We start from the raw sequence: 13,089 nt of genomic DNA, 5'->3' as shown, positions 1-13,089 counted from the left end.
GTACTGTTGTGCAGTGAGCTGATAGTTGGTGATTAATTGTGTTCACTTCTTTAAACGTGATGCGAACTGTTGGCAACTTTTTCTCGCTCAAAATCTTCACATTTGATCCTAACAGTTACAAGTACTCAAGTTTCATTATCTTCATGTACTCGTTGATTTTAAATTATTTGCATTAATTCAAACTAATAATCATGTGATCCGTTGGGAAATCACCTCATTTGAATTTCATATAAGCTCATTCTTTGTTGTTCCAATAGGTTAAAAGCTTCTCCTTTGATTCGGCTTATTTTATGTGGTTTGACTAATCGAGGTTTGAGTATCAATAACTCGACTCACGACATACCTTGATTGTTTGAGTATTTAGATTCAAATTTTAACTGCAAAATAATTTGATTCAATGAGTTTAATTTTTTTAATGTTTTTTGTAATATAGTTTAATTTTATATATTTTTTATGATGGACATGTGTTATGTAGTATGCAGGGAAACCAATGTTTGATGTAGTATAAATATATCTACAATTACTTGTGTTATTTATCATTATGAATTGTGTGGGAGATACCATCACTTCTGTGTATGTATTTGTTAATTTAGAACGTTCAAAATATCAATTTATTTTATGTGTGGGTATCTATTAAGGTATTCACATCGTATTCATAATGGATTTTATTCGTCGATATCATGCGTATAAATATATTGCATCCCTAACTACTATTATTACTATTATTGTTTTTCTTCATCAGTCTATTATTACTATTATATTCATTTGCTATTTTTCATTTATATATTTTTGTTATTCTAACAACTAGTTGATAGCGTTTGTCATTAAAAAAGTCTTTTATTTTAAGGACAAAACTTAGGTGCATTTTTTACATGTTTTTCTTATGGTTCTTCAATAAAATTTACATTTTGTGGTTATAAAACTATTTGAAAATTTGTGGATTTGAGAAATCATAGGTAGTCATGAGTATTTTATTTTAAGAACCATACGAAAAACATTTAAGGAAATGCACATAAAATTTATTCTTATTTTTACTCTAGGAAGAAAAATAACTTAATCGCACTTCCTTAGGTGCTTTTTGTATGATTCCTAACTAAACTACTCATGAATTTTATAAATCCACAATATTCTCAAAAAGTTCTTTATAAGCATAAAAAAATTATTTTTAGCTAAGAACCATGCGAAAAACACATAAGGAAATTCACATAAGTTTTTCCATTAATTTTAGATATTTATTTGTTTCTCTGTATTCTCCTTCATTAATTTTCATTTTAAATTAAATTATATTTGATTTAGCATAACTTTTCTCAACTTTAATATAAATAATTCATTCCTTTTTAAAGTAATAAATTGATAGGGAAAATTTTAGAGGATTATTTGATTAAATTGTTTATTTTAGTCAATTTTATATTTTTTTTTACAAGTAGTCAATTTTATATGTTTATAAGAAAATAATTTTGTTAACTTACATTTGCTTGTTATTTTCATTCTAAACAGACACTCTATATAAATTTTTCAACTCATATACGTTGGATTTATTTATTTTATATTTTAGGTAATTATTAACAGTTTATTTGGTGACTATCGAGTTATACCACCACAAAAACAAAATTATGAATTATAATATGAACAATGTTTTCTTCTTTTATTTCAATTAAATGTATTTTCAATAAATATTATGCATATAACAAAAACACTAATATGATTGATAATTTTTTCAACTTAGGATGTACTTATTTTATAACTTATGCATATATTAATAGTTTATTTAATAAAGTATGGTTTTTTTTAGGAAATTATAAATTATAATATAACTAATCTTTTTTTCTTTTATTACTTGTAAGTTATATAAACTTTTAATAAATATTATACATATTTTTTTAAAGAATAAATATATTATACATATAACACGGCCAAATTTGGGAGAATACATTATATCTATTAATATTATTCATCTAATTTCCCTTCAAGTGAGTTTATATATATTATGCATTCAATTCCCCTCCAAGAGAGATTAATTATAATTCATTTATTCTGACAGAGGTTAATTATAATTCAAATATACATTTATATAGCTAGGTTTATACATGGTGGTACCAATATACACGGTGATCTACTATCTATATATTCTATATTTATATATCTATAATTTCCCTTTATATATCTAATTTTTCTCCAATTGTTTGTTTCTTTATTTTGTACAATTATTTTATTTTTATAGTTTATACATATAAAAAAAATTAAGCCAATTATAATTTATTCATTTTGACTTAGGCCAATTATAATTCATATACATTTATATAGTTAGCTCTATACACAGTGGAGATATGAATTATATCTACTGTATATGTTAACGTAAGATTATTCTTTTCTTTAGGAGAAAGGTTATTCTTGTTATTGCAGTTATAAAATGACTATTAGTGTCACTTTACTTAATAATTTCCTCTTTCATTTTTTTTTTTTGTAGAAATAAATCTTCCATGCATTAACAATTTCAACTTTTTTTTTGGATCCTTTGAAATTAATATTTTTCCAAAGGTTCATGAAAACGGAAAGATCATTAACAATTTCAACTTTGAAAATAATATTTTTTCAAAGGTTCATGAAAAAGGAAAGATCCTCAGAGAGATACTAGTAGTCAATATCCTCAAACGAGATAAAAATGTCATACCGGTTCAAATTACACAAAAATTATTAAAAAAATCATAAAGCATGCATATACTATGAACTTCCAACTTTATCAACTCGGTAATACAATGATACTTTTGCAATTAATCACTCAAACAAGAGATCAGAATGTCATACCGGTTCAAATTACACAAATTATTAAAAAATCATAAAGCATGCATATACTACGAACTTCGAACTTTATCAACTCGGTAATGCAATCATACTTTTGCAATTAATCACCCGAGTTGATTGGGGACAATCTCTGTATACAACTCCATTAGCCTCCAGACATACCCTAATTTCCTGAAGAGTAGATGTTTTGACCTTGATTTATTACACAAGATTCCACGTACAAAATTTTTGGTACCAACTTTTACCGCCTTGACAATATCCACTAGACTATATGTTTGAATATTGCTACGCATGATACCACCTTGTTTGAGAAGATTTAGCAAAATCACATTTTGTTTTATAGTCAAAGTTAATATGATGTAGTCGGTTTTGAGAAAATATATCCAAGGAACAAGTTCCATGTTTGATCCACTATACCTCCCTTTGAAAAAGGTTGGTCACCCTTTCAACAAGGTTGGTCATTGCATATGAAGTTGAGCTTCTAATCCTTTAGGCGATTATATGCATCCCTTAGATTATTTGAACAGAATAAAGGATATGGCTTGGTTGTGTTTGTCGGCCACAAGATTGAACATTTTTGGAATTTTCTTCCTTGCACAACCACCACTCAGTCATACTGAATGTATTCAACTCCTACGAACACTTCATGAAATTAAGATTTAATTAAACATAGTCTTGTTTATTAAAGTTGACTTTCTTTTTCTGTCTTTGTGATGTTCTTTAAACATTACTCTAATATCTGTATCGCTAATCCAAAAAATCGAAACATGAGAATATCTGCAATTAATATTCATATCGCTTTGAAACATGATAATATCTTCAATGGATATTCATATTGCTAATATAATTTTTTAAAGTTTTAAACATTTACTTTGATATTCATATTGCCAATCCAAAATCGAAACACGAGAATACCTTCAATTGATATTCATATCGCTCATCCAAAAAATAAAAACATTGGAGTATCTTCAATTTATATTCATAATGTTAATCCGAATAATTGAAACACGATAATATGTTTGACCGGCTGAAAGCATAAACAATGAGATTATCATAATTAATCAAAAAGCATAAACAATCAAATAAGATTATGATAAAAACAAACTAAAAACGTGCGTGAAACATGATATTAGCGAAAATGTGTGAGAAGATACCTGGAAAAGAGAACCACCAGAGAGTGAAGAGACCTATCAGAACAAGCAATGCGTAAATCATCTTATTCACCATTGGTTATCGTGACTGAGAAAGGTCTCTCCTTCTGGCAACGGTGCGAATGCAATTAACCTTAAGTTCATCGAGCAAATCATCATCCCCATTCCTTCTCTGCACTGCGCTTTGATGCTGTTGTGATCCTTGTTAGAAAATCTTCGTGAGCTTGAGGTTGTTGTTTGCGGCATTTCGAAGGACGTAGAGGGTGATTGAGGAAGACGAAGAAGAATGTGTGATTCAGAGAAAAAGCTGTGAAATGAAGTTGATCGGAGCCGGTGAAGTGTTTATGAATTGGTTAGTTAGGATCATAACAAAATTTGGCGCGAGAGGGAAATGTATGCTCGAGCCACACACGTGCTACACACTCTAACTCACGTTATGATAATACTAGCAGCGTGAATGTGTGACACTATAAAGTGGAGTATTTTCCATATATATCACCATATCTTTATTCAAAAAAAATAAATTAATTATCATCATATCTACTATGCGTAGAGCTGTCAATTGAGCCCCAAATTTTAAAGCCCCTAATTGAACAAAATTATTTGGGGCCAAGCCCACTATAAAATCAACTTATTTGTGGGCCTAAAAAAAGCCCACATTAATTTTTTTTGGGTAAAAAAATTCCGGTAAATTTTTTTTCTGGGGTAAAAAATTCCGGTAAATTTTTTATCTGGGGTAAATATTTTTTTTTACGGTACAAAACTTTTTTTTGGGGTAAAAAAATTCCGGTAAATTTTTTTTCTGGGGTAAAAAAAAAATTTTTTACGGTAAAAACTTTTTTCGGTAAAAAATATTTTTTTTTGGGGTAACTTTTTTTTAAATAAAAAAGTTTAAAAAAAAAATGTTTATAGAAATTTTGGGGCTTGGGGGCTTTTTGATTTTTTTATATGTGGGCTTGCATCAATGTGGGCCTTTTTATTTTGTGAATTTTCAAGCCCCCTTATTATGTGGGCTGGGGCCAAAACTTCAAGGCCCCATGATATTGACGGCTCTAACTATGCGTGACACTAAATAGAAACGTCAAAAAAAAAAAAGACACTAAATAGAAAATTGATTTTTGACGACAAAAAAAAAATTGATTTAGGTAACAGGTACAAAATTGTAGGTATATCCAGAAAATCCTATTCATACAATAGTAGTTGCTGTCGTACTTTAATTTGCCAAAATTATACTATGAAATCTTTATCTTATTTAGTTGCAACTGTTAAAGATTTAGATATTTAAATATTTATTTTATGATATTAGTGAATTAATAAGATGATATAAAATACTACTTTAATTTCTAATGCTTCAAATAATATATAACACTAGGATTTATCAAATTAAGGAAATCAAGAGAGAAGGAAGTATGATGATATATTTTGATTTCTCAAAATGGTGTGTTTTTAAATGAACCAAAGTGTGGTATTTATACTACTAAATTTACCACTATTACATGTGTGAAATTATTTGTTTTACTATTCTAATTTGGCATTTACCTAGGTAATAGGTAATTATCACTTACTATTGTAAGTTGACAATTTGGATAGATATTTCAACCTAAATAGTAAAAACTATAATCATTATGTTTATGTAATTTATTATAACACTCCCCCTTTGAAATATCTATCACGGTGCTCCATTGAAGTCTTGTTGAGGATAATTTGATTGAAACATATGTTGCCTCATTAAAAACCTTATTAGGAAAAACCCATTGGGATAAAAACCTTAATAAAATTTATTACTCCACGACGACAGGCGAGAGACAATGCGATCAACAACAGGTTTCCAAAAACAAAATTTCCTTGGATCACCACCAATAGGCAGCCCCAAATAGACAAACGGAATAGATCCCCTTCGGCAATTCATAACCAACACCGCTTCAGACAACCACGAGTCAGATACATTTACACCTGTCAACATACTCTTGTTAAAATTCACCTTCAACCCCGAGACCTTCTCAAACAGGAGCAAGACCGACCTCATAGTTCGAACGTTCAACCAACTTTTTTCACCAATAATAAGGGTGTCATCCGCAAACTGAAGATGAGTCAAATATTCACCATTTGTTTTTTTTGAGGGAGGTACAAATATTCCTAATGTATAAATATTCCTCTATTACATTAATGTTTGTTTAATCACATCGTAAATCTGACTGTGCCATAATTCTAAAAAAAAAGTAATATTAACTTATACTTTTAGACACAAGTTAATTAATCAAATAATTAATAACCATTCTTATAGGCCTCTTAGCAAACAAATATTACTATTGAATTCTATAATTTTAATGTAAAATAGTATACTCCCTCCGGCTCACAATATTAGTCGTTTAAGGTTTATGCACGATTATTAAGGAAATGATTAATTGTGTTGATTTTAATGGTAAAATTAGTAGCATTTACGAAAATACTCTTATTAATTATAGTTAGTGGAGTAGTTAAGCTGTATGAAATTCAATAAATAGGGGTATAATAGTGGAAAAAATTAATAAATGTTGCATTGGTATTGTATAGTGACAATTATTTTGAGAAAAAGAAAAAAATGTTAAAGGGACAATAATTGTGAGACGGAGGGAGTATAAAAATAGTTTATTGAAATGCGTGTATTTCATTTAATCTTTAACTTTTTAATAAATTGAATGCACAAAATTTTAAAATATATTTATTCTTTTAAATTTCTTAACATGAGTCCTAAAAGAACAAGTTAGCATTACCCAAAGAAAAATAGACCAACACATGTTGGCTCAGTTGGTAAGGAACGGGCCACTTCCCCTCAGAAGGTTGTGTGTTCGATTTCTGCTGCGATGTGAGGACGGTGTTGGTGGGTAATCTGTAAGTACCTCTGTAAGTGCCCTTTGGGCCCGGATGCCTGCCCTGACCCTGGTGGTGACCGGAGCCGAATCCACCTAAACTTTTCTGTAACAAAAAAAAAATAGCTTCCTCCGATGCACCCATAGATGTAATTTCCAAGGCCCTATAAATTAGATCTTGTTAAATTAATTTCCAAGATAGCCCCGCCTAAGTCTAAGAGCATCCACAATGGAGACATCAATTTCTAAGTACTTAAATGGGTCACACGTGTACATATTATTCATTCATAATTTTTTAATAGTAGTACTTAAGCATTCAATCACTCCAACCTAGATCTGACACAAATTTCTTAAATGGGACCCACTAATCAACTACCAATAACTTTATAGTTTATATCACTACATTTCAATTATTTAATATTAAAAGAATGTGGGTCCCACTTAAGTTTGGGGGTCTTAAGTAAGACCCCCGATCTTATAAGACCTCAAAAAAGTTTCTCCCCAATAGGAATACCTAATAGATACCGAATCTTAAATATTTAAGACCCTTCCATTGAAGATGGTCAAGGGTGCATAAGCGGAGGTTTAAACAATAGCATCCGTCTATACATTCATAGCTTAAACATTAATTTCAAGGCCCCTAAATTGATAGCTCATATAAATGAGCAAAACTTTATTGTAAGTATTTGTTCAAGCTTGTTTTGCATAATTAAACAAGAGTTATAAGATATTGATATATATTTTGTGACAACTTTTTAACCTAGAAATACATGTTCCTATGATATATTGGCATGGTGCTTTGGAGCTTTTTTTCCCTTTGCTTTTGCAAAATACCCCTATATTTGTTCAAGCTTGTCCCTTTGCTTTTTTTCCCTGATGGTATTTTAAACTGGGTCAAGTCTCATCCAAGTTGATCTTCACTTTTTTTTTTATCCTCATTTTTTTCTTTCTTTCTGTATATTGAGAATTCTCGATGCGCAACTGTAAAGACTACTATATCAAGTCAGGTAGGATTGCAATTGGTGGAAAAGTTCTCAGGTAGGATACCAACTACAAAATATTTCATTTAATTGTTAAGTATATTTTTTTATATTTTATGTAGAATAAATAGAAAAAATATACATTTTGATTATATCTACGCCTTTTTTTAAATTCTAATTTTATTTTAACATGGTCTTTTAACAAATTTAATTATTTAATTTTAATTCAAATTTAAAAATTATATTTTGTTTTTTATGCATGTGGTCACTCTCATGTTAATTTTCATAATTTTTTATTTTTACAAAAATAATTTTTTTGTCTATAAAAAATATCTCAACAAACTACACCAAATTTCTGTCATTTGTAAATTTCAAAATATTTACATCCTTATTTTTTAATAGGATTTGATTAATTAACACTTTTTTTATGTTACCACATTATTTAGATTCAAATTTTAACTACAAAATAATTTGATTCAATGAGTTTAATTTTTTAAAAGTTTTTTTTGTAATATTGTTTAATTTTATATATTTTTTATGATGGACGTGTGTTATGTAGTATGTAGGGAAACCAATGTTTTATGCGGTATAAATATATCTACAATTACTTATGTTATTTATCATTATGAATTGCGTGTGAGATACTATTACTTCTACGTATGCACACTACAAGAAATGTTGCATTTTGCCAGGGGCAGAAGCCCTGGCAAAATGCTAAAAGCCTTGGCAACTGGACGTTTGCCAGGAGCAGAATCACCAGCAAATCTGCTCATCGCAAATGAATTTGCCAGGGCTTTAGCTCCTGGCAAATTTGCAGGCTTTTGCAGACTGTGTCAGCATCACATCAGTCACTTTCAAACCATGCCAGGAACATTGCCAGGGGTTAACCCCTGGCAAAATGTGTACGATTTTTAAAAAAAAAACGTTTTTTAATTGTTTAAAAAATCAAAATATTAAAATTTAATAATTAAAATAATTTTAAAGTTGTGGAACATTTATAAATTATCCTTCAATACAAAATTACTCAAGACTATTCCTCTGCAGATATATGTAGCATGAAAGTGCTAAAATACTTTAAAATTTTAACAGGAAAATGATAGTCAGACAAAATTGCAATAATACAATGTATATAAATTATTTCACCAAAATTATCATAATACTACAAAAGGCATTTGGCTTTGGCTAGAATCCTAAAGAAGGGAAAATCAAGGGATTGGCGAGCACTAGTTTGTTCAGCATGATCATACGTTAATAAGCCATATAACAAAGGTAGTAAAGGATGAATTTTGAGGAATCTACATGAGGTGATATAATATCCTGCATAAGGAATAATAATTGGTCATTACAAGTTAAGATAGGCACACACACATTAATATATTTATTTAGATCAAGTACTACTGATATGGAAGAACAACTCAACCAACCTTAAAATAACCATGTTTCTTCATGGCATTTATGCTCTCCCTTGAAACAGTAACTTCACCATCTTAGTTCTGCACCTCTACTACATACTGTCAACCAAAATACATTTTAAAGGTTCGTCAATTATTTGGTTATAGAAATCAGAGGGTGTCACGTGCAGTAAGAAGACATTAAGGAACTAAGGAAATAGTAAACAAGCAGTACCTCGAGCTTATCACGACAAGACACTCCACATTTTGGTTGCCAAAAATAGTTGTTCCACCTGCAATGAGAATGGTATAAGGATTTCTAATAGTTGTTCCTTCTTCTGCCAGAATTATAGTCACCACTAATTGGTGTTTGGAACACACTATTATCAAAGACTCAATTGGTCCCTCCACCTTCAAAATCTACCATGGCTCATGAACAACTAGGAGTTCTAACTTCTCTTGATGCAGCCAAAACACAATGGTACCATTTCACAGCCATCATAATTGTTGGTATGGGATTCTAAATAGATGCATATGACCTTTTCTGCATACCAAATGTTACCAAGTTACTTGGAAGAATATACTACACACACCCAGATGCACTCAGGCTTGGAACTTTGCCCACAAATTATATTAGCGTGTAGATGTTGTTGGTGATACTATGAGCCCTTGTCTGTGTTCATCAAACAGATATAAATCCCACACCAAGCCTTACATAAAATGAAAATCCTGCATAATTAGAACACATTAGCCCCCACACACATGCTATAGCAGAGACAAAAAACAAAGTAACAACAATATAGAATGCTATAACACGTCCAATGTCTCCAGTGATTTTTAGCATCATGCTACATTAAAATGCTCATACCAGCTCCAAGTTACATAGCAAAAACAGATAGGAATAAATCTCATTTTCATAACAAATTGCCACTTCAATGATTTCTATCCCTGTTATAATGTATTCAGAATATAGCATAAAAGGAATAAGAAAGTTGTTAGCAACTAATTACCTACATGCACCAATGACCATGATACTAATAACAACAATAAAAGCTACGAAGTTTAGATGACCATATCAATTACTATCTCCAGTATTGGACAAGCCTGGAACTCAGATGAAGTTCAGATAAGAAATATGACAATAAGAATTTGGGATTCTTAGTTATAAATCATGAGACACTTAGATTAATAACTAGAACAAATTGTTGCAGAATTGAAACTGGGAATATCTTGCTTACCACAGAACATGATTAATCAAATTGCATACAACAATTTACCAATTTAACGTTAATTTATATCACAGCGTCAAATTGCATACAACCATTTTTTTTTCCATCACACACCAATATTAACTTATTAAAATCGTGAAACTTGCAACTCTTACCACTAAATTAAAATCACAAAACTTTTCCTAAAAAACACATAATCACAAATCTATATTAAAATCAAAACATGAATAAGTATTTCGATGAACTATCTTCAGTGAAACAAACGTGAATTACTAATAGCATTAGATTCAGACATCACTTTCCATTCTTATCCACTGACTTTGCCAACCAAATCGAAATTCGAAGAAAATAGCATAAGAAAACTTGAATCATCATTCAAATTTCATAACCATAATTAAGAACAGTAACACTAGATAACAAAACTCACCAACTTAACAAATTTATTGCTATGACTTTCCTTCTTGAAAGTCTCTCTGAACTCAGACCTAAAAATCAACAAAAATAAACAAGCACCTCAAATTAGAATCAAAACGAACATCACCACAACCAATTGGTTACTAAAACAAGAAACGATAACACTTAGCATTCAAACAATTGTATCAGATAAACTTACATGAAAACAAACAAAGCAGTCGAAGGTCTCTTTGGCTTGTTTGGTTCCTTAGCAGCTTTCTGTGACTGCTTCTACCATCAGTAAAGCCCTTGCACTTCAACCTATAAAAAAAGTCAAACAAAAAAATCAAACACGCTATCAGAAACCTAGATCTGAGAAAAGATTCAATGAAAATCACGAAACTGAATCTTACAATCGAAAGAAGAAACTCTCTGGTTATCGGCGGATTGCTGTCAGAGTTAGCTTTCGAATCTAAGAGAGAATCAGTGAGAGAAAAGAAAAAGGGTTTTAATTGACGAAAATCGGCGGCAGGAGGAGGTGCGTGGATCGGAGAACAGAGAAAGAGGTCAAGGTTAGAGAAATCGGTGGAGGTTGAAAGGGTTTGTGAGAGGGGGAGCGTTGAGGGTTTGTTCAGAGAGAGAGGGGAAATTGTCAATTTGGAAGGTTTGTGAAAAATTTAGGGTAAAAATAATAATAAAGAATTATTCAAGAAAAAATGAGGGAAGAAAAGGGAGGGATAATTTCACTAAAAATTGAGAAGAGGGAAAGTAAAATATTAAAATATGAGAATCGGGTCCCATCTTTTCTAAAGTCATTTTGCCAGGGGCATCCCTGGCATTGCTCCTGGCAAATTTGCCAGGAGTTCTTGCTCCTGACATTGTTCCCTGGCAATATGCAAGATTTCTTGTAGTGGCATTCGTTAATTTAGAACGCTCAAAATATCATTTTATTTTATGTGCGTGTATCCATTAAGGTATTCACTTCGTGTTCATAGTGGATTTTATTCGTGGATATCATGCGTATAAATATTTTGCGTCCCTAACTACTACTATTACTATTATTGTTTTTCTTCATCAGTCTATTATTACTATTATATTCATTTGCTATTTTTTATTTATATATTTTTGTTATTTTAACAACTAGTTGCTAGCGTTTGTCATTAAAAAATTCCTTTATTTTAAGGACAAAACTTAGGTGCATTTTCTTACATGTTTTTCTTATGGTTCTTCAATTAAATTTACTTTTTGTGGTTATAATAAACTATTTGAAAATTTGTGGATTTGAGAAATCATAGGTAGTCATGAGTATTTTATTTTAAGAACCACACGAAAAACATTTAAGGAAATGCACATAAATTTTTTTCTTATTTTAACTCTAGGAAGAAAAAAAAACTTAACCGCACTTCCTTAGGTGCTTTTTGTATGATTCCTAACTAAACTACTCATGAATTTTATAAATCCACAATATTCTCAAAAAGTTTGTTATAAGCACAAAAAAAAAAAATTTTTAGCTAAGAACCATGCGAAAAACACATAAGGAAATTCACATAAGTTTTTCCATTAATTTTAGTTATTTATTTGTTTCTCGGTATTCTCCTTCATTAATTTTCTTTTTAAATTAAATTATATTTGATTTAGCTTAACTTTTGTCAACTTTAATAAATAATTCATTCCTTTTTAAAGTAAGAAATTGATAGAGAAAATTTTAGAGGATTATCTGATTAAATTGTTTGTTTTAGTCAAATTTATATATTTATAAGGAAATCATTTTGTTAACTCACATTTGCCCGTTATTTTCTTTCAAATAGACACTCTTTATAAATTTTTCAACTCAGATAGGTTGGATTTATTTATTTTATATTTTAGGTAATTATTAACAGTTTATTTGGTGACTATCGAGTTATACCACCACAAAAACAAAATTATGAGTTATAATATGAACGATGTTTCTTCTTTTATTTCAATTAAATGTATTTTCAATAAATGTTATACATATAACAAAAACACTAATATGATTGATAATTTTTTCAACTTAGGATGTATTTATTTTATAACTTATGCATATATTAATAGTTTATTTAATAAAGTATGGGTTTTTTTAGAGGAAATTATAAAGAGTTTAATGGTGATGGGATGACAGTCCAAAATAATTTTTCGCACACAACCAATCAAAACATTCTGAATTACCATGTAAATTAAAAATATTAATTGATGTAGCAATTTTAAATATTTTGATTAGTTGTATGTGCAAAGTTGTTTTGAACTATCAACCCATCATAATTAAACTCAATTAG

At 29.8% G+C, this 13,089-nt stretch overlaps 1 long non-coding RNA gene across 1 annotated transcript; it reads right to left on the bottom strand.

Annotated features, from left to right (window-relative positions):
• Window positions 1-8,986: 8,986 nt before the first annotated feature.
• On the bottom strand, window positions 8,987-11,444 carry LOC146917926 (uncharacterized). The gene is made up of 6 exons (XR_015015919.1): window positions 11,209-11,444; window positions 11,016-11,116; window positions 10,830-10,887; window positions 9,409-9,902; window positions 9,207-9,286; window positions 8,987-9,099 (listed from the first exon to the last, which is right to left on the bottom strand). It is a non-coding gene; the product is annotated as an uncharacterized LOC146917926 (long non-coding RNA).
• Window positions 11,445-13,089: the final 1,645 nt, after the last annotated feature.

The sequence above is a fragment of the Medicago sativa genome, chromosome 6, assembly GCF_051527215.1.
Source record: "Medicago sativa cultivar Bolivia chromosome 6, Bolivia_mono, whole genome shotgun sequence".
NCBI lineage: Eukaryota > Viridiplantae > Streptophyta > Magnoliopsida > Fabales > Fabaceae > Medicago > Medicago sativa.
This window is presented reverse-complemented; position numbering and strand designations above follow the sequence as displayed.